Source organism: Netta rufina (assembly GCF_964035555.1).
Source record: "Netta rufina genome assembly, chromosome: 1".
Taxonomy (NCBI): Eukaryota; Metazoa; Chordata; class Aves; order Anseriformes; family Anatidae; genus Netta; species Netta rufina.
Window position 1 is genome coordinate 177,234,281 of NC_140123.1, and position 19,937 is coordinate 177,254,217.

Below are 19,937 nucleotides of genomic sequence, written 5' to 3' on the forward strand. Positions count from 1 at the left end.
TAGCCTAAAGATGAAAAAAATAATACCTTAAAAGGGAGAATGGGAGAAAAAGAAGGCTTAATTAAATCTCAGCTTAAGCAACTTGCATTATCAATGCTACAAAATAGAAATTATTCAGAAAAATCTTGTGAAATAGTTTGATACAGTTATATATCATGACAATCTTTAGCAGTAATGGTGCTACAGTACAAAGAAGAAATTTATAATACAATAATTCGTCTAGAGACTTAAAACATTTACAAATTATCACTTGTCCATGTGTTTCTTTGCAGAAAATACAATTATATTTATTGCATGAAAATTAAAAATACATGTTGCTATGCCTGAGAGCATCATCTTGTATTTCAAAAATTTATCATTATATACATTTTTATCATGTTGCACAGATGAAGTGAAAGAAACTAAGAATCTTGAAGTAGCTGCTCATAGGTTTCTTATTAACTATAATAATCACAATATTTTCTTACTGTCCTGAAGAGATGGGAAAATGTTTAAGTGGTTTTCTCATAACTGGAATATTTGCTGAAGAATATAACATACATTTCCAATGGAAATTCTCAGAAAAACAAACAAACAAAAAGCTAACTTACTTTTAATTATTTGTCAATCTTCAGATAGAAATAAAAATAGAAAACTGTGTAACAGTATAAAAAGGTCTGTGTGAAAACATAATTTAATATAAACTGGCCAAGCATGCATATTTACAATACATTAATTTCAGTGTGTCTCTTTTATGAAGATATTTCCTATAAAAACAAAAACAAAAGCACAACAACAACAATAACAACAAAGAACACCCGTACTATAGGATTCTTGTCCTGTATATTCAGGTCCTTTCTCTCTTTACAGTTTATTTTCTCAGCTGCTCTACATAAACAAAGCCAGTACTGTAACAAATAATCTGTAAAAACAACTGAGAAAAGTGAAATAGATGTTAACAAATGGTTCAAAAGTGAGAAAAGGTGTAAAAAATTCACTGGTGTAAAAAATTAAGCTTTCTGTTAAATTTGTTTATTTTATTCCAGTTGGGAATGCATGCACAAGTTTGCAACAGTGAATGAATTAAATGAGTGAATATGGCTTCCTGTGTATCCTGAATATGGCTTCAGGATACACAAGGGACAATCAGTGCTGGAATGAAGGTTTACCGCCAACAGAGAAAACCGTTTCCTCCAATGAAATAGTGATCAAGGTGGTTTTAAAGAGAAGTAGAGGAAGCTGAGGCTGGGTAGGGAATCTGGTTGCTATGTATTAAATGTATTAAAACAGAATTGATGTGGGAAAGAAAGTAAAGACAAAATGACAAAAACGTAGTAAATATGTTGTGAAAAAATGTTTAAGAAATACGATGCAGACACAATATAGCAACAAACATTCTTGAATGCAGGTATAAAACATCTGTAGCAGTGAACACATACAATGTCCAAAGAGCCTTCAGATTATAATTAACAATTAGAATATTATTTTAATTAACATGTATTAAATTACCATACCATTAACTTTTTTTTTTTTTTAATAAAATTTCATAGAATTTAAAGACATCCCAGAGGATAGTAAGTGATGGGCTAAAGCTACATTAGCTTTAGCTACAGTTAGACTAGCTCTCTGCTAGAAAGTTTATATTCATTACACGTACAAACATTATTATATAGAGAGGTTCATATTATGCGTTTTTAATTTCTCTAGAAAATGTTCATTGTTTTCAAACATAGCTGGTTTTAGAACTCAGTAAAAAGAATAACATTTTGAATAACATTCATTACACTGTAAGTAAAAATTTGCTTATTTTGATTGGGATGACTTTGTATTCAGAAAAGTCACCCCTCAGAAAAAAAAAAAATGTTGTTGTTTTGTTGTTGTTTTTTGTTTGTTTTGGTTTGTTTTTTTCTAAGCTTTTGAGACCGTTTCCTTTTTTTTTTTTTTTTTTTTTTTTTTTTTTGTGGGGCAATTATTTAATGCAAAACTGCAAAACTGTCATCTCTAAAAGATATAAAAAAAATTATATTCTCACATGACCAAAGGTGAATTCAAGCTGATTCTAATGGGGTATAAAAATTCACTATCACTGAGAAAAAATGACTACATTCAGCTCAGCTTATCAGAATTATTTTTAAAAGATATTTTGACAAGAGTAGAAATTATGAATTTATTTAAGAATACAACTTTTTGCTTTTCATCTTACATCTTCATTTTAGATCTGTGTTCCCCATTAAGATGGTTTTGTAGCTATGGAGGAGAAACTGATGCAAAAGGTATAAACGTAAAATCAGAATGCCAAACCTTAAGATTTAAGAAATGCTTTTTTTTTTTTTTTTTTTTTTTTCATAAGCTCCATTTCATTTCATTTCATTTCATTTCATTTCATTTCATTTCATCAAGTCAGGAGAGGACACATAGAGACAACTGGGGCTTCATGGATATTTTCAAACTTTTCAGTCTCTCTCTTGATGGTCTTTTTTTTTTTAAGCCTTGTCCCCTTGCAAGCAAGAACCCACAAGTTTAGAAAATTGTTTTCTGAATTCATATTTAACTCTACTTTTTCAAGAAAAAAAATCAATGCACTCTTTTGGAAGTCTAGTGCCCAAATTAGCAGAACCAATGATTTAAAATCTCACACTGGGCCAAATTCTACTATCTTTTCTCATATTAGTTCCTTGATTAGTAAGCAATGAACTGAAATCAATGAACTTTTTGCACAATTCTCATTATCAGTAAACACAGAAAAATCTGACCAACAACTTTTTTTTTTTCTTTGTCAAACAAAAGTAGATAGAAATATGTATGGCAAAGTGGTAAGCAAAATGATAGAATATGCTGTTATCGGATGTCTTTTTATACTTTTGTCTTTGATAAATACAAAGGTTCTCAACCAGTATTTGAATTCTTATTATAATTTAAAGTTTATTTATTTATTTATTTTCAACTAATCCTTTTAGTCTACGTAAAGTAATCCACATCTAGGATCTTGACATTCAGAAAAAAATCTGTCAATAGGAGTTAAAAACTAAAACAAAATAAAACAAAAAAAAAAAAAAGCACAGTGCTATAACTTTTGCTGAATATTTATTCTGTACTCTCCTTTTTTTTTTTTTTTTTTTTTTTACACAAAAATCAGTGCAACAGTTTTACAAGGACCTGAGTGCCCAAGAGTCTCACATGTTCTCTTGCTTTCATTTTAATTCTTTCAATTTCTTGTTGTTGTTTTGTTTGTTTGTTTGTTTGTTTCCCTTTTTTTTTTTTTTTTTTTAAGGCAACTATTCTTTACAAAATGTGCTGTGAAATATTGGCTCAAATGATGTTCAGCATCTCTTCTTATTCTCTGTAAAGAAGGGTTTTTCTCCAACTCAAAATGTGTTCTATTCTCTTGCTTTCACTTTTCTCATGTCTGTTCATGGTGTCTTTTTCTCTGTTTTCTTATTGAACATAATGCTGTTAAAAACCTCATAGATTCACTGCTTTCCCAAGTACTTCCCCATGCTTATGATTGAATTCTTTATATACTTACTCTACAAATTATTTTAGCAGATGTTTAGTGTTCCTCTAAAAGGTAAAGTCGAAGCCTTATTTCCCTACCAAATCCTTCATCTTCATCTTCAATTCAGTTAGTACTTAATACAGAGCTGTAATGTTCTCAGACAAAAGGAGATCTTTTTTGAAAGTTAGAGCTAAATCAGGCAAATTAATTCTGAATTGCAAGACACTCGGTGTTACTATATATTTTCTTACATGTTCTCACAGACAATTTCAACTTAATTGTTTATGAAATGGCATAAGTCCAGAAAGAAGTCAGGTATGAAAATTAAGCATACAACAATACAGGCAATTTCCAAGAGCTTTTGTTCTCCTCTCCACTCCACCATCCCTCACCTCCTGCCCAAGCATTTAAGAATTCAATAGCTAAGGATATCTTGCTGTGGTATAAAAATTTGCTGAGTCAAATATTTTAGTTTCTAGAAATTCCAAATAAAAGAAGCAATGTTCTGTAGAAGTCTCTCTAAATCAGTCATTCTTGAGAAATCTCTGCTTATTTTGAAAGATTAAGATGAGGAGAGACTAGGTAAAAGAATTTATGTTAGAGTCAACAGGGCTAGAATCTTGTGGAGTTTTGAAGTACCATAGAATACAGAGCTCCAAGGTGATAATCTTACAGAGTAAGCACTTGAAAAGCAACATAGCTAACCACCGGGTTGCTGAAAAAATGATATGAATATTTCCTGTTCCTACTTCATGTTCTGTGAAGTGTAAGTCTTTAGCGACTTTTTTTTGACCAATGTCAATACATGATTCATGACTGGTGGGAGGCAAACATTGATACTAGTATATTTTATACCCTGTGTTCAAAGAGAATGATGCTTTTTGGCATTTTTATCTTCACCTTTTTTCCTGGAAATAAATAATCCTTTGCTGTCTGAATTCTTTACCCTAATGTACACACCCCAGGAGGCCACAGACTCTATATACTGATGTCTTACAGTGCACAATTAAAAGATCTGAGTTATGTTTATTCAACTTGTGATGATGCAAAAGCAGTTTACTGTGTAGGCCCTAGATGCATTCTGATTTTTGTTTTGACTTTTGGGCCTAATCATTTAAATCTGGGAAATATATTCAAGCATCCATATCATTTCAGGAACCAACCCAACCACATCATCACAAGGCTAATGGATTTTATTTCTACATATTGATTGAAGTGGAGCTTTATCCCAAGCTGAAGGACTCAAACATTCTCTTAAAACCAAATTTGTTAGCTGACAAGTTTTCTGGGTGCAGTTGCTCATTGTTACTGGCCCCAGCATGCTGTTTGGATTGCTTATGTCACTATTCCACTGCATTTAAAAAATCCCTGCCATTAGGAGAGATATTATATTTGAACCTCTTAATATCATATGACTCATTGTTAAGGGATTAGGGAGAGATTGCACAAAGTATTCTGCTGCTGAAATAAAGGAGGAGGTGGTGATAAGAGATGGGATGTACATGGGTCAACAGCCTTTTCAACCAGTTAGCTGAAACTGGTAAACAAGGTAGTTTCACAGCCTCAGCTCTTTCAGGTGCACAGCACGACAAGTCTTGCACTAAGTCTACTAGTCATTCAAAACAGATGAGCAGTACTTGTGAAAACCACAGGCACTTTTAAAGGAACAGAGTCCAAATGATTTGTAGGTAAATTAATGCATGAGGACCGACTTGAATTCATGAGGCATAGAATAATTTCAGACTATAATGAAGGGTTTTGTTTGAATTCAAATTGCCAGTGATACAGAGGCCTGCATGTTTGCAAAAATTGTCAACACGAAAAGTACTTTAAAAAAATGGAAAGAAAAATGAAATAAATGTTGAGCTTTTTATGATTTTTTTGGTAAATTTGTGGAAAATGTTGTCTCTTCTGCCTCTAAAAGCAACAAGGAGGTGTTATGCAATTTCTTCTGGTTATTTTTTATCAGTGTATGTTTGTAATTTGGGGTGTTTCCCTCCTTTCTTTCGCTGTTGTAGCTTTGTAGGTTTTCTTACAAAATGTGTGCCATTCCTTGCAGCATCCACAATCTTTCTACATATTTTGCCTATACTCAACCAACAATATACATATATTAGTTCTGAGTTGCACTGCTAATTTAGAAACTGACACCATCTTTCAATGCATTTAAATGAAAAATAATTTTGGATTACACAACTACAGATATTATTACAAATTTTCAGTTCGATTAGTTTCATATCAATGTGGATAATGTCACATTTAGACCTAAATATCTGTACTGCAAGAAATCAAATAAATTACTGAAGGCTTTTCATGACTTTCCTGCAGGTAGTGCACATAAATTAAAACCACCTTCTAAAAAACGTTGTTCTCAGTTTGTACAGTAACCTAGGCACAATCGTTTCTGTCAGCATGGCTAGTAACAACACGTGCCATCTATGTCCTGGCTTCAATCTAGGGGCAAGACTGAGCAGTGCAGCAGTCCAACTGCCTAACTTCCCATCAAACCTGTTCTTCAGTGAATATGTTTCCATGGAGATTAAATCTGAGCATCAGGGCTAGCAGTTTTTTTCCAAAAGGAACAACATTTACATAAGAAAAGGACCAGGATCCTGGTGTGTGCAGCCCAGCAGGTAAGAGCAAGCTTTGTAACGCTGCACATATCTATGAATAGCCATTCATCATTGCAGTATTTCTATGGAATAATACAGTCTTTGCCTGATTTTTCACTGTGTCCACCTCTACAAAGTTTTGATTTCTTTCTGGAAAATGTCAGTGACAACAGTTACAGTGATATATGCAACGAAAACAAACTACTCTGTGATGCAGAGAATACTTTTGTAATTGCATTGTTCTGGTCTTGCATGTCTCCACAGATCTTCCTGCAGCAATTTCTCACAACTTTGAAATTTTTCCAGTAGTCTGAGCCAAAGTTATGAATTTAGGCCTTATCTAGTTGGGCTTTGCACCCTCAGTTACAAACATCTGGACCCCCATGGAGGGGGAAAGGTTACAGAAAGAAGTTACAGTAAACTTCTAGTCTCTTACATAACAAAACAAGATCTATGAATTTAGACTCAAAAATCACTATAAATGACTCCGTCTTGGTGAAATAATAAATTGGAAGCAAGACGAATAATTTTAAGGTATGCCTGTCTTTTTCAGATTTCTTTCTTCCTGGTGTGAGTCCTGGCCCATTAGCATTAATAAACTAACTTTGGTCTTTGGAAAAGCTTCTTAGTTATTTAATGTATTTTATAATGAAGGGTTGAAGTTGTTTGGAATATCCGTTAGAATGGATATCCAAGAAAATAAAATTTACTCTTTAGTACTGAGGAAGGAAATCCAGCCTCCTACAGTGGTAGAGTTCTCCTATGTAGCTACCCATATAAAAGCAAATATTGCTCATGATTCTTGTTTGATTCTCCAATCAAATGACCTGACAGTTTTCTGGAAGAAGATTAAAATCCAAGTCACTGACCCCTGCTGTCTACCTGTCCCTCTAACAGAGGTTGCAGGGAGTTCTGAACCTCCTTTGTGCCAGTTCCTTTCATCCTGGTTCACAATTGCATTAAATACCTTTCCCAGAAGGGGAAAGGTGAAGCTGGGCCCTACCAGAGAGACCGGATATGGTGAGAGTTCCACTGGTTGGATTTAAATTGCCTCTGAAAATCTGTCAGTGGCTCGGTTTAAATTCTTTATCCCATACCCCTCCAACCTCTTTGCCTTGGAGAATTAATGTGATAGGCCTTTGAAAGCAATTCATTAATGATTGAGAAGTCTCTGTAGGCCAGAAGCTGAAAGGATGAATTTTTCATATGTATAGTGAAGAAGTGCAGGTAAATAATACACATTTTTAGAGACTACTGTATATTTACCATTAGGTTTTATTCACATTGAAAATGAAATGCTTTTCTTCTAAGTACATAAATAATTCTAGTAGGGAAAAATTAGTTGTTATTCCTTCTGAACTTTGAGGTATGGTTTTTCCTTTTGTCTGAAAAACATTCTTCAACTCTGCACAATATTTTTCAAACATCAGAAGCTTTTTATTAACCAAAACCAGTGAGTGTTTGAATGGGGAAGGTTAGGGGAGAGATGTAATCTGTAGTCTAGCACAGCTCTCATTCTTTGAAGCTAGCAAAGCATTCCTACTCTGTGTGTGCGCGTGTGCACACAAGCATGTGCATAAATCACTTGCTCAGGTGAAAAGCTTACATTAGCAGCAAGTGCAAACTCACGTAGCCAGGAAAATCAGAGGCTGACACAAAATGGCAAATATACTGCAGCATTAAAGGTCACTTAGAAAATTTCTGACAATTTGGAACATTAGAAGGTCAAAAATCAACAGCACATTGTCCTGTTTGGTTAGACGGTGCTACTACACTCTCTCTATGGACTCTTATTATCTAAAATAATTGCATGCTCTTTTGAAATCAGACAGCCATTCAAAGACCGTATTTCCCATTATAGTAAGAAATGAATCAAGTGTAGTGAACAGCTTATTTTATTCCAACAGTCCTTTTAACATGCAAATAGTAGAGTCAATGAGCATGCTTCTGTTTATGCCATTAAAGATAATGTAGGAATAATTGACGATCCTTTGCAAAGTTGATGAAATTCACATAAAATGTATAATACATTTAGAGTAAAACAGCCTGTAAAACTGAAGTTAACATATCTTCTTTCTATGACTGAAAAAAATACTTATTTATATTTTTCTATTTACTGGAATGGGTGTCCTGGAATACAAAATACAGGGATATTGTATTACTGCAACTAGGAGCACAATTAAATCTCATCCACATTAATCATAAAAGCCATTTACATTTGCTTAGTGTGATAACAGGTAAGTGTTAACAAGGATGGGCTGTTGGCAGAAGCAAAGTTGTTCAAGAGACTTTTGTCTGAATGGATATTCAGCTTCATTGTGACTGTTAATATTCTGCTTGTCATGCCTTTGTAGTCCATTGCGTAAAAACATTTAAAGTCATTTACAGAAAAATATGAGACTATAGACAGCATGAAAGGCCAGCTTTTCCTGCCTTGTGATAGTACAAGGTTATGCTGGTTTGAAGAGATAATGTCTTTAGGTAGAAATTACATTGGTTTCCAGACAATACTGTGGACATGCAGAAATAAAAATAGAATGACTACAGGTAATTCTGTCAAAGGCTTAAATATAAATGAGCCATTAAAAAAAAAAAAAAAAAGAGAAGTGAGCATGGGGGCATAGGAACTTTTCATCTGAGTTTGTCATGGGCAATTCAGAAGGTGGAGCAATGAGGGATATTAGACAGTTTAGCAGCAGTGCACCTAAAGGTAGCCTGTTGTGAACATGTGAACAAAAGATCTCATTAAGAAGAATTTATTTATTTATTTAATATTATTCCTGATCTTTCTTCCCTGAGATTAAAATAGTAACAGAATCACTGCTGACTACTGATATATCAAGCTCCTTGTCCTATCATTTATGGATTTCAGCCACCCAAATTATGTTTATTTTTCTAATTGTTTTGTTTTGAAAAGCCTGAAGATTATATTTTATGAGAAAAGGCACTGAAGCACAGACAGACTGGGAAACGTCTTATGGATCTTAGCAGAGAGAGAAAAAGATATAGAATTTCTTCTCCCAGCTCACCCCATTACGTTATGAACAAAAGAATGCTTACACAAAACTTACAGAGAGCACATTCATTTTCACTCCAAATTTCAAAAGATACTCTTGACAACTCCTTAAAGTAAGGATTTCTGGGAACCTATTTTCTCATGCTTCTGATACTAGCCCATCCTGATTTCACAACACACAGACTGTGCACCTTACAGAGACCTCTATAAATGCATCCTGCTGTTTTCACAAAGAAAATGTGCGAGCCATGTTCAAAAGGATGTCATTGTTAAAGGACAAAGAAGTCATGATGTTGGCCAAACTTTAAAACAGGTTTTGTCAGTATCATGACAACATCATAGAGTATATGGAATTATATTAGTGGGGATTATTGAGAACCTTACCATGAGCTTCACTGGATTTCTTAACATTTGAGAAATATGTGCATCTGGACTGAAGTTGCAAAAGGTGTTTTTTGAAAAAAGGGACATGAATGCTACTTCATACATTATAAAGCAGAATGTATTGAATATGTGTGAATTTGTGAACACTTTTGCTTCATAAGGGGTATCATAATAGAACATTAGTGAGCTCTGAATGGGATTATGGAGACATTTTACAGTAACCTACAAGTATAGTAACAGCAGCAATTTAGTTATTATGAATTACATTGGATTCATATATATATACATTATTTTTTTTAAGAGATAAGGAGGAAGTATTTAACCTATTTTTTATAAACAGGAATGTTTAGAAAAAGAAGCATATTCTTAAACTATGAAACCGATGAGACCTTCAAAGACATTGTTTAACTCTGATACAGTCAGTGGGAGTTAGAAAATCTGTGCCTGATACTACCTCATTGTACTTTAGAGTTATCCAGATTAAAGATTAGGAAATATATATAATTTTTTAAACTATTAATATAATTTTGGTTATTGACATTGACTTCTTAAAAATGGAATCTAGGCTTACAAAAAAATGAAATGTAAGGGACAAATATTTGCAACCCTAGTAGAACAGATATGTTAACTGATTTTTGTGTAATATTCTACTCCTAATCTACAGCCATGACATCCTAAAAATTATCTGTTGGAATGGAAATGCCAGTGATCTCTCTCTTATTCCAAACTTCTCAGCATTTCATTTTATCTTAGGAAAAAACAAAAAAAAAAAAAAAAAAAAAAAAACAACAAAAAAAAACCAAAACAAAACAAAACAAAACAAAAAACAAACAAACAAACAAAAAAAAAAAAAAAAAAAAAAAAAGGAAGGCTGTCACTGGTCTAACATGACAGATGATATAGTAGTAGGAAGTTGTCTCAGATTTAGGTCATTGTTATAGACAGGATTTGAATATAATAAACAGGCTCCTGATTTCATGAAAAGAGATTTTGTTCTTTCAGAATAAGCCAGAGTTCTCATCTGTTTTAGTTTGTGATCTGTTCTTTCTTAGGAAAATTAATTAAAATGTTGAAATAAATAAATACTGGGTCATGTCTTTTTTTGGTTTCTCTTTTTTGACATTTGAATGACTAACTTCTCTGTTGCTACAGACTCAAAATAAACCCCAAACCTTTCATTTTCTGAAGAGAAAGTTTATGCAGAAAACTAATTCTAACCTTCTATTCCAATTCCAGTGACAGTAGTCCCTTCTCTGTAAAAGCAGAACTGTCTGCCAGTAAATTTCTCAGATGTCAAGAGTCAAAGTATGAATATTAGTGAATGTAGGTTTTCTGTAGATAAGAGAGATCTGAATAATTTTGTGACCTTTCAATTAAGTCATGCATAATAAGTTTGTTTGCTCTTATCTTCAGTTTCATTTTTTTCTGCTTCTGTGTGTAAGCCAAAAACTTGGAATTTATCTAGCCATGGAAAAGATAATAGAAATATTAATGTAAAAATTGGTTTTATACTACTTTATAGAACTACCAATTACTTAAACATATGGCTGTGGCTTATATATACAAGCAGACTCTTACCTCCTAGAATCTACTAGGCATATTTAGTGGCATTTGCTCTTTGCTGCTAATGGTACAAGTCTTGCTGTGTTCTTTTGTTGAAAGCAATGATAGACTTGTTCCCTGATAAAAGATATACTTAAAATATGTACAGTAAAAAAAAATAAAAAATCCCTTAGGTAGTATTCTCTAATGTTCTGTAATATTAATATTTCCCATAAATAAAGACTACAATAAATTGGACACTGGGGTAGGATACATTGTACTCAACTGTAGAGGTCTACAATGCAGTTTTATAACCAAGCTGAGCTGCTTTCATGATTGGTGGAGAGGAATGAACGTTTTTGAAGCAGGATTCATGAGATGTCTTTTCAACATCTACCTTAGGGTGAGAGTCATTGTGCTCTGAAAGTGGCTATTTCTCTCTAACGATGAAGAGAGCGTAGGATGACTCTTTCAATATATATGAATAGAAGAGACGGGTGCCTGCATTTGTCAGATTAATCCCATACACATCTGTATACACATGCATCCATTTGTTGAAATACTTTGGCTAAGGTCAGTGTGCACAGTGCTTTCCCGAGTGTAGGGCCATCTATAGGTGGATGTATTTTAATACCAAGGAACTATCTACCCCTAAAAGTATTTTATTGCCTGACTGCATGGATGTCAAGCAGTAACACAGTGTAGCTGGATCACGTTCACACTGCTTAACCCTGGTCCTCCACCTAAATTTCTTGCTATGCAATGGCTGTAGCAGCAGTCCATATCATTTGGCTGGCAGATTAATTTTTATGTACAATTCAAATAAATGAATGGTAGTAATAAAATTATCAGGACATATGGAATAACCATGTGACATTGCCACAAAGGCAGCTGATCACACAAGATGACTCTGCTGGCAATGATGTGCCCCTCAGCTAAAAAGGATAGTTTGTGTCCTGGATGAAAGTCCCCCATACCTAGTTCCTCTCTGAATGCCATCTCAGGCTGGAGCCTTAATGTTGACTTGCATCCACAAAATGTGCATGTAAGCAAAATATTTAGAATGAAATACATACTCAGGTCTGCCTTCCAAATAATGTTTCTAATCTATGTTGGTTAGAGATAAAATATGTGAGAAGACTCTCTGAATTTTCATCTTCTTAACTGCTGTTATCTTCTTAGAGACTTCTTAGAGCCTTTAGAAACTATTTCATCTTAATATACTTAAATAGCTTTAAGACAGGTTCATTTTTTCTTTAAATACTCATATATTGACTGTATGAGAACAAACCTCTAATTTAGCTCAGATCACTGTAATAAAAGTAATATTTTTTTTCTATGCAAAATGTGCAATCCTTTATTCACCTTAGTTGTTTTTCAGTTATTGGTATTTTAGAATTCTAAAATGTGTGTTACTATTTTACAATTATAACTTTATGCATTTATAGGGTAGGAAGGTTCTACAGAGAAATCTGGGTAGGCTGGACTGATAGGCTGAGGGCAACTGTATGAAGTTCAACAAGGCCAAGTGCCGAGTCCTGCCCTTGGGACACAACAACCCCATGCAACGCTACAGGCTAGGGGAACAGTAGCTGGAAAGCTGCCCAACAGAAAGGGACCTGGGAGTATTGGCTGAATATGAGCCAGCAGTGTGCTCAGGTGGCCAAGAAGACCAACAGCATCCTGCTTTGTAATAGAAATACTGTGGCCAGCAGGACTAGGGAAGTGATTCTCCCGCTGTACTCGGCTCTGGTGGTCACAGCTGGAATGCTGTGTTCAATTTTGGGTCCCGCACTACAAGAATGACATCAATGTGCTGGAACATGTCCAAAGAAGGGCAACAAAGCTGCTGAAGGGTCTAAAGAACAAGTATTTTGAGGAGTGGCTGAGAGAGCAGGGGCTGGCTAGCCTGGAGTAAAGGAGACATTATTACTGAGAAAACCTGCAATAAAAGTCCAGAATACATGCACTTTACATGCACATGCACTTTAATTGTCACATTACTCATCAGTGTAACGTACAGTGCTTAGATGGCAGAGAAATAGTTATTCAAGCAGCACCATATCATGGGAGCTCAATGAATGATGCTGACTACTCATTGCACAGAGATTCACTAGTGTTTACCTTTTGTTTTAAGTGCTATAATTTAAAACAGATATATGTAGGCTACTAAATATAGGCTAATTTTCTCCAATTAAAAGATTTTTTGCTGTTACAAACATACAAAATTCCTGTTGTTTCCAGTGGGAGTCGGACAAACTTTCAGTATTTGGTCTTTTTGCTCATTTTAGAAAACATAGAAAAAATCACAGAAATGTTTTCACAATGCTAGCAATGTAAAGGTACTTTCTTTTAATAACAGGGTTTTTCTAAATCTATTTTAACATCTTTACCTCTAAATTAATCTCTTCCAAACAGTATGCATTCCAAATACCCATCTTCCCACTGTGCAAATTTATTCACAGAGGGTCTGTTATCTCAACAAGATTAGTCACATCTTTCACATTCCCTGTATGTTTTTAGCTAGCTTTTCTTATTTATTTATTTATTTTTTTTGTCCATTCCCCTCCCCAAGTCATTCATTTGGGTCTATGACACTTTTTTTATAACACTTTTTTTTTTTTTTTTTTTCTCCCAGGAGTATCAGTTCCTGGCAGACTCAGCACTCTACACAAAGAAGTGCCAAGTCTTCCTTGAGCAGGGTCAGGGGAAAGTGTTTAAATACTCTATTAATTTAAATTAATTAAATATCTATTTTGTCATATAAAGATGCACAACAAAGTACTCCAGTATAACTGACTTAAATAAAACTGAGAGGTTGTTGGGCACAAAACCATCAACCAAATTGTGTTCAGGCATAACTTTCCTTCCGTGTTAGTGGGAAGATGCCTAAGACTGCCTGATCTTGCTTTGGCTTTTAAGTATTTAATTTTACTATTATGTTTCATTCCATAATACTAGAGGAAAAAAAAAAATCTAACTTTTAAAATGTTTTTATTTAACTTATCACTAGACACACTTGTCACAGATGCACTAAGCTCAGACATTCACCCAAGGATTTTTGATTTAGAAGGTAGGTCTGAAAAAATAGTAAAAGACAGAAGAGCATTAATCAGGTGCCATACAGACCTCCTGTTTGTTCTGAAAGTTTTTTTTTGTTTTTGTTTTTGTTTTTTTTTTATGAAGCAAATGTGCAGAACATTGAGATCAACAGTGAAATTTCAAGTATCTTTTATACACATGGATCAGAGGGTCCATAACCACATCACCCCGGAGTTCCAAATGAACTACAAAAATCCAGCAAAAAGTAGTTTCAGTGTCTGCCCCTCAGATGATAACTCACTGAAGAAGAAACCTTTTTTTAATATGTAGAAAAGAGAAGGACAGGACAGGACAGGACAGGACAGGACAGGACAGGACAGGACAGGAAAGGAAAGGAAAGGAAAGGAAAGGAAAGGAAAGGAAAGGAAAGGAAAGGAAAGGAAAGGAAAGGAAAGGAAAGGAAAGGAAAGGAAAGGAAAGGAAAGGAAAGGAAAGGAAAGGAAAGGAAAGGAAAGGAAAGGAAAGGAAAGGAGTCTAGTGTTTTTTTCCCGGAGGTGCACGTCCATTATGATCCCAGTAAGAAAGGCAATCAAACTCTAAGTATCCGTTAAAATGCTCCAGTGTTGCATAAAAATGAAAATCCCTTTAGGCAGTTTGTCAGTATTGCTACAGAATAAAAATCTCTTTCAGATGCCAAATGAGAGACTAGCTCAGCATTTCAGGAAATCAAATGAAATATTTGAATTACATGTACATACTGAAACATGGAACCTATCAGACGTACTCAACCAAGTGAGCTGTATCAGCCTTTCCTTCTTCCACTTACAGAATCTAGTCTCACGGCTCCCCAGGATCACCAAATTTGGAAGATAGAGGCTGTGGATTCAAGACCACAAAATAGTACGTCTTCTAGGGAGCAGAGAAAGAGAGATGGAAGTCACAATCTCTTTCCTTCCTAGAACAAGCTGAGAAAAGAAAACACATTAACTTCTTGGTTGTTTCTTGTTAAGGTCTTCCATTCCATCCTAAAGGTATACTCCTGTGTTTATCCAGACTTTTTGATGTATTAAATGATCTGTGACAGGTTCTTCTATGTAATTTGAGAGCAATTCCACTTTTTGTCTTCTTGCCAGTGTAAATTCATTCAAAATGTAAGCTTTTCACATTTTACATACAACCATGAAAGGGTATTTGTGTACAGTATTATTTCTTATTAGGAAGTGCCTCTATTTCCCATTCTGTCTTGTATTACATTTAGCAGCTGAGGAGCCAGTGAGCTGAATATTCAGCCTGGTGATTATACTCCAGGTGTATGCAGTTTTCAATCCCAGACAAAAAAAATGTTTCTCACCAGAATTCCCGAGACTCCTTTGACATTGTGAAAACATTGATTAGATATTTCAAATATTTGAAGATACTAAATAAATATACATGGGGAAGAGGGTGTGAAGTGGGTGGGTTGCAAATGAAGAAAAATGCATTGTTTTTCAAAAAAGAAAAACAATTGCAAAAGAATAGCCTCCTTTAACTCTAAATTATCTGTCTTGTCTGTCAGACTGTTTCCTGCCTATGTTCAACAATATTTCTAAATCCAGTGGTGCCAAAAGAAAAGTATACCCTTAATTTCTTATTAGAGAAGCTTTTCTAGATGTTTTTGCGTACTAGCCTTCTTATACACCATGAACCACAACACTGTGAGGAAAACCTAAAGCTCTGAAGAAACACAACAGATTGTAACTCTAGGAGCAAAGAACTTTCCCTTGTCCACTCTCTGTGTGTAGTTTGAGGAAATATTCCTTGTATTCCTGATGCACCCATGTCCAATCAGTCTGCCAGTGAGGTTGGCTGCTATAATGAGTTTTATGCAGAAAATAACCCAGGGAAGTTAAGTTAAGTTAACCCGCCCCCTCTCCCCTCCCCCCCAAATCAAAACAAAACAAAACACACACACAAAAAAAACACAAAACAAACAAACAAAAAACACCCACAGATCTCTCAATGACAATTTTAGTTACCATCTTTGAGAGTTTTGTTGTAAAAGCTCCTTGTTTGTATCCCTATTACAGAATAGATACATGAGCTAACTGCAAACAGAGTTTCCCCATTGACCTGAAAGATGTTGGGAATTTCATACCACAAATTCTTTCCTTATCCATTTGTGTACAATCAGACAATATCTGATAGAACTAGATTAAAATTAGTTTTTATTTTCAGTTTTTCCACACTCAGTCCTTCAACATCTTGTTTATTCAGCCATAGATTCTCAAGTGACATGAATTCAGCATGAACAGTGGTTCCCAAGATGTAGTGAGAAAGTAAAATCCTTCAGGGATTTTCTGATAAAACAGTGTAACGTTATGAAAATGTCTGAAGGAAACATGAAATGGATTAAAGACAAGGAAAAAAAATGGAGAAAGGCAAGGACAAAAAAGACGAAGGAGATGTAAGGCATGAATGAAAGAGTGCATTGAGATGTAGCACAGAAGAGCTGCAGACAGGCGAAGATTAAGTGAACTACATACAGAAAGCAGAGGACATCTGGTCATTACGGGATTATAGAAAAGCAATTGCACAAAAAGAGCACCAGAAGCTGAAAATAAGGATGATGTTCTGAATCACTTGAGATCTATAAGGCTATAAGTATGCAGGAGAACAGAATATACGTATTTTATATTGTACACGTTTATATTATACACATATATTATGCACACATATATACATATATATGTATATACATATATTTTTGTGCGTGGGCGGACTGGAAAAAGTGACATATCTTCTTACAGCATGGTTATAGAAATGATGCAGTTGTAATGGAGACACACATGAACAAACTCAAAACAGGTTAACTGAGTACTACTGATAGCAATCTGTCAAGCACAGCATATGTAGATTTATCTTTGTCTTCTGGAAGCTATGTGTGCAAAATGTTTATGAAAAGACCTTGGGTAGAAAAAAAACTTGTATTTTTTAGAATCAGTTTTCTGGTTTTAAAACATGATTAAGCATCTGCAAAGTAAATAAACCTCCTCTGATCAACAGTCCTGTCCACAGATTTCCCTTAGTCTGGATCTCAGGGTAATAAATTTTTGAGTTTGAATAAACTTTGCTCACTTTTGCCTGATGGCTTTATTAAACAAATATAAGGAATAGAGTTTATTTTCTGTTAAGAGATACTATACCTAGCCAGATGACCAGTCCCAAAATGGAGACTACTGAGGACCAAAAATTAATAAAAAAAATAATTCATTGTAAACCTCTTTGAAGGCACACGTTGAGAAACTTGGAAGGTCTACCCAAGAAGATGAAGATTTGCATGCCAGTTTGCATGCCAAACTGGACAGCTGTGGTTCAGGAGTAGAGGATTGCAGAGCTTGTTGGTGGGAGTCTGTCAGGCACCTTTGTAGGACTTCATTCCTCCATCCCACCCAACCCTCTGCGGCTTTCCTTTAGTGCTGCACACTTGCATGATGTCTGCAGTGCAAAAATGTGGTTGTTGAGACAGCCTCTCCAAGAACATCTCTTAAAAAGAAATGACTGCACATTACACTTAACAGGGAAATTAAAAATCCTCTCAAGCAGGATCCAATTTATTTAGAAAAGCCTCTACAGGAAGTCTCTCCCCAGGGATGTAGTTCTGGTAGAAAATTATGCACTGTGCATGTACATGATAAAGCATTTGTTCAGAGATGTTTCATATTCAAAGATGTCATGAGAGCTCTGGTCAACACTGTCATATCATTGCACTGTAAAGGAATTGTAAAAGGGAGCAAAAAAGAAGTGTAATTCTGGAAATACAAACAATTAATTTTATTTATTTGTTTTTTTCGAAAAGTCATTTGGATATAACAGTGTTTGAAATCAAAACAAACAAATAAACAAACAAACAAAAAAAACCAACTCCTTATACAAACATTGATACACACTTTGTTGAAAAGCAATGATTGTAAAGAAAAACAAAAACAACCAGCCAAAAGCAAACCAATTTGATCTAGTCACATAAGCTATTGCAGACTGTTGATTTTGTCTGTCTTTATTGTAGTTCCCAATGTTTTTCTGTCCCACTGAGATGGCCGTTATATGGGTATACTTCAGAGAGAAGTGATAAAAGAGATTTTTTGTTTGAGAAATAAAGCTTTGTTGTTTTTATGTACTGCATTACTAGGTAAGAGTATAAATAGAAAGCAAAACAAATGTATCCTACGTACAACCAGACTGAAAAATACAGCAGCAGGACTGAGTCTAGACCAATATGCTATACTATCTGCAAGGGAAAACAAAAACACTGAAGAGATCAGGCTAAATTTATACAAAAACCTTTAAAAGCTACAGTATACTGAAGTGTACTGAAGTCTCCACTTACTGCTTCTCCTTTATATTTTTGCTATCTGAAATTCACCTGAAATCATTTTAAGGATTGCGTTACAGCCTGCTTTCTGTGAATAAAGCACACTGTTTTCTTGCCTCCAGTGCACGTAATATTCTCTTATCTGAAGGCTCCATTTGTATCAAGAGTGTGAAAACACCATGTAAAGACCAAAGCTCATTTGCTTGTAATCACTCATGGAAATCTTTCTCTAGCTGAAATTGTATTTTGATATTTTCAATATTTATATCTTATTGCAATGCATGTATAAGATATGAATTCCTCTTTGCACTACACTTGTTCACACAGAACCTTCCATTTCCAAAGGCATCTCATCAACAAGGACCTTCCTTACAATATTGTAGGGTAAAATCAAATATCTATACAAGGTCTCTCTTAAATAAGTAAATTAAGGAAAAAAAAAAAAAAAAAAAAAAAGGATTAAAGCAGCTGAAAAGATTAGTGATGCTAGCAACTCAGGTGCTCTTGAGCTCTTTATTTGAAGCAATTTCACCAGTGAGACATTTTCTTCTGGTAGCAAACTGCTTACAAACTAAACATGATTTTTAAAAACGTGTATTTATTTTCAAATTCAAAATATAGATGTTGACAGAATATTTGTGCTATAGATGAAGCGCCTGCTTAATAACTGTAATCAAACAACAACAGATGCATTGTTGTCCGCGGTTCTGAATATTCATGCACATGTGGCATCAGATACATTTTCTAAACCTTTCTTCCCTCTTTTTGTTTCTTGCACCAAAAAACAAAACAAAACAAAACAAAAAATGTTGCCACCGGTAGTTATAAGCGCAGTTATGTTTCTGCACCTGTTTCAGGGCTATTGTTTGGTCATTTGATTTGACTACTGAAGAGTCTGGTGATGCCTAACACTGAAATCAAAATGAGAATGATCCCAGATGCGATTTAATAAGCAGAAGAAGTCTGGTAGCTGAAGCTGTTCTCACTGTTGTGATAATTGATATTTTTGTCTGTTTGAATCACTGAATGCCAAAATAAATTCTACCTTTTGGCTACTTAGGAGCATAGACTACAAAGATAGTTGGCAGTGGATTTAGGAGCATCCAATGGAAGCTGTCACATGAAAAAAAATATATTATTTTGGTTTGAAATACCAGTAAAATGTAACGACATGGAAAAAATGGTATACTTTCCTGTATTACATTATTTCTACTTCTTGCAGGTGAGAGAAAAGAAAAACAAAAGCAAGTCTAGGATGGGGAAAAAATGATTTTGGTTGCTCATCTGCTGTAGCAAAGAGAAAAATAAATATCTTTGTTTTCAAATTTATAGGAACAAGTTTTGCTTGCAATTATACCAGGAACTTCTTAAAGACAGGCCTTATTTTTGTTTAGCACTGCACACCAATGGGACTGAGACAGCTGGAGTCCAGGAGGCTGAAATTTGTGTGTTGATTCAGCTGATCAGAATAAGCAGAAAACAAGAAAGAAACAGGTATATTACAAAGTATAAAAAAAG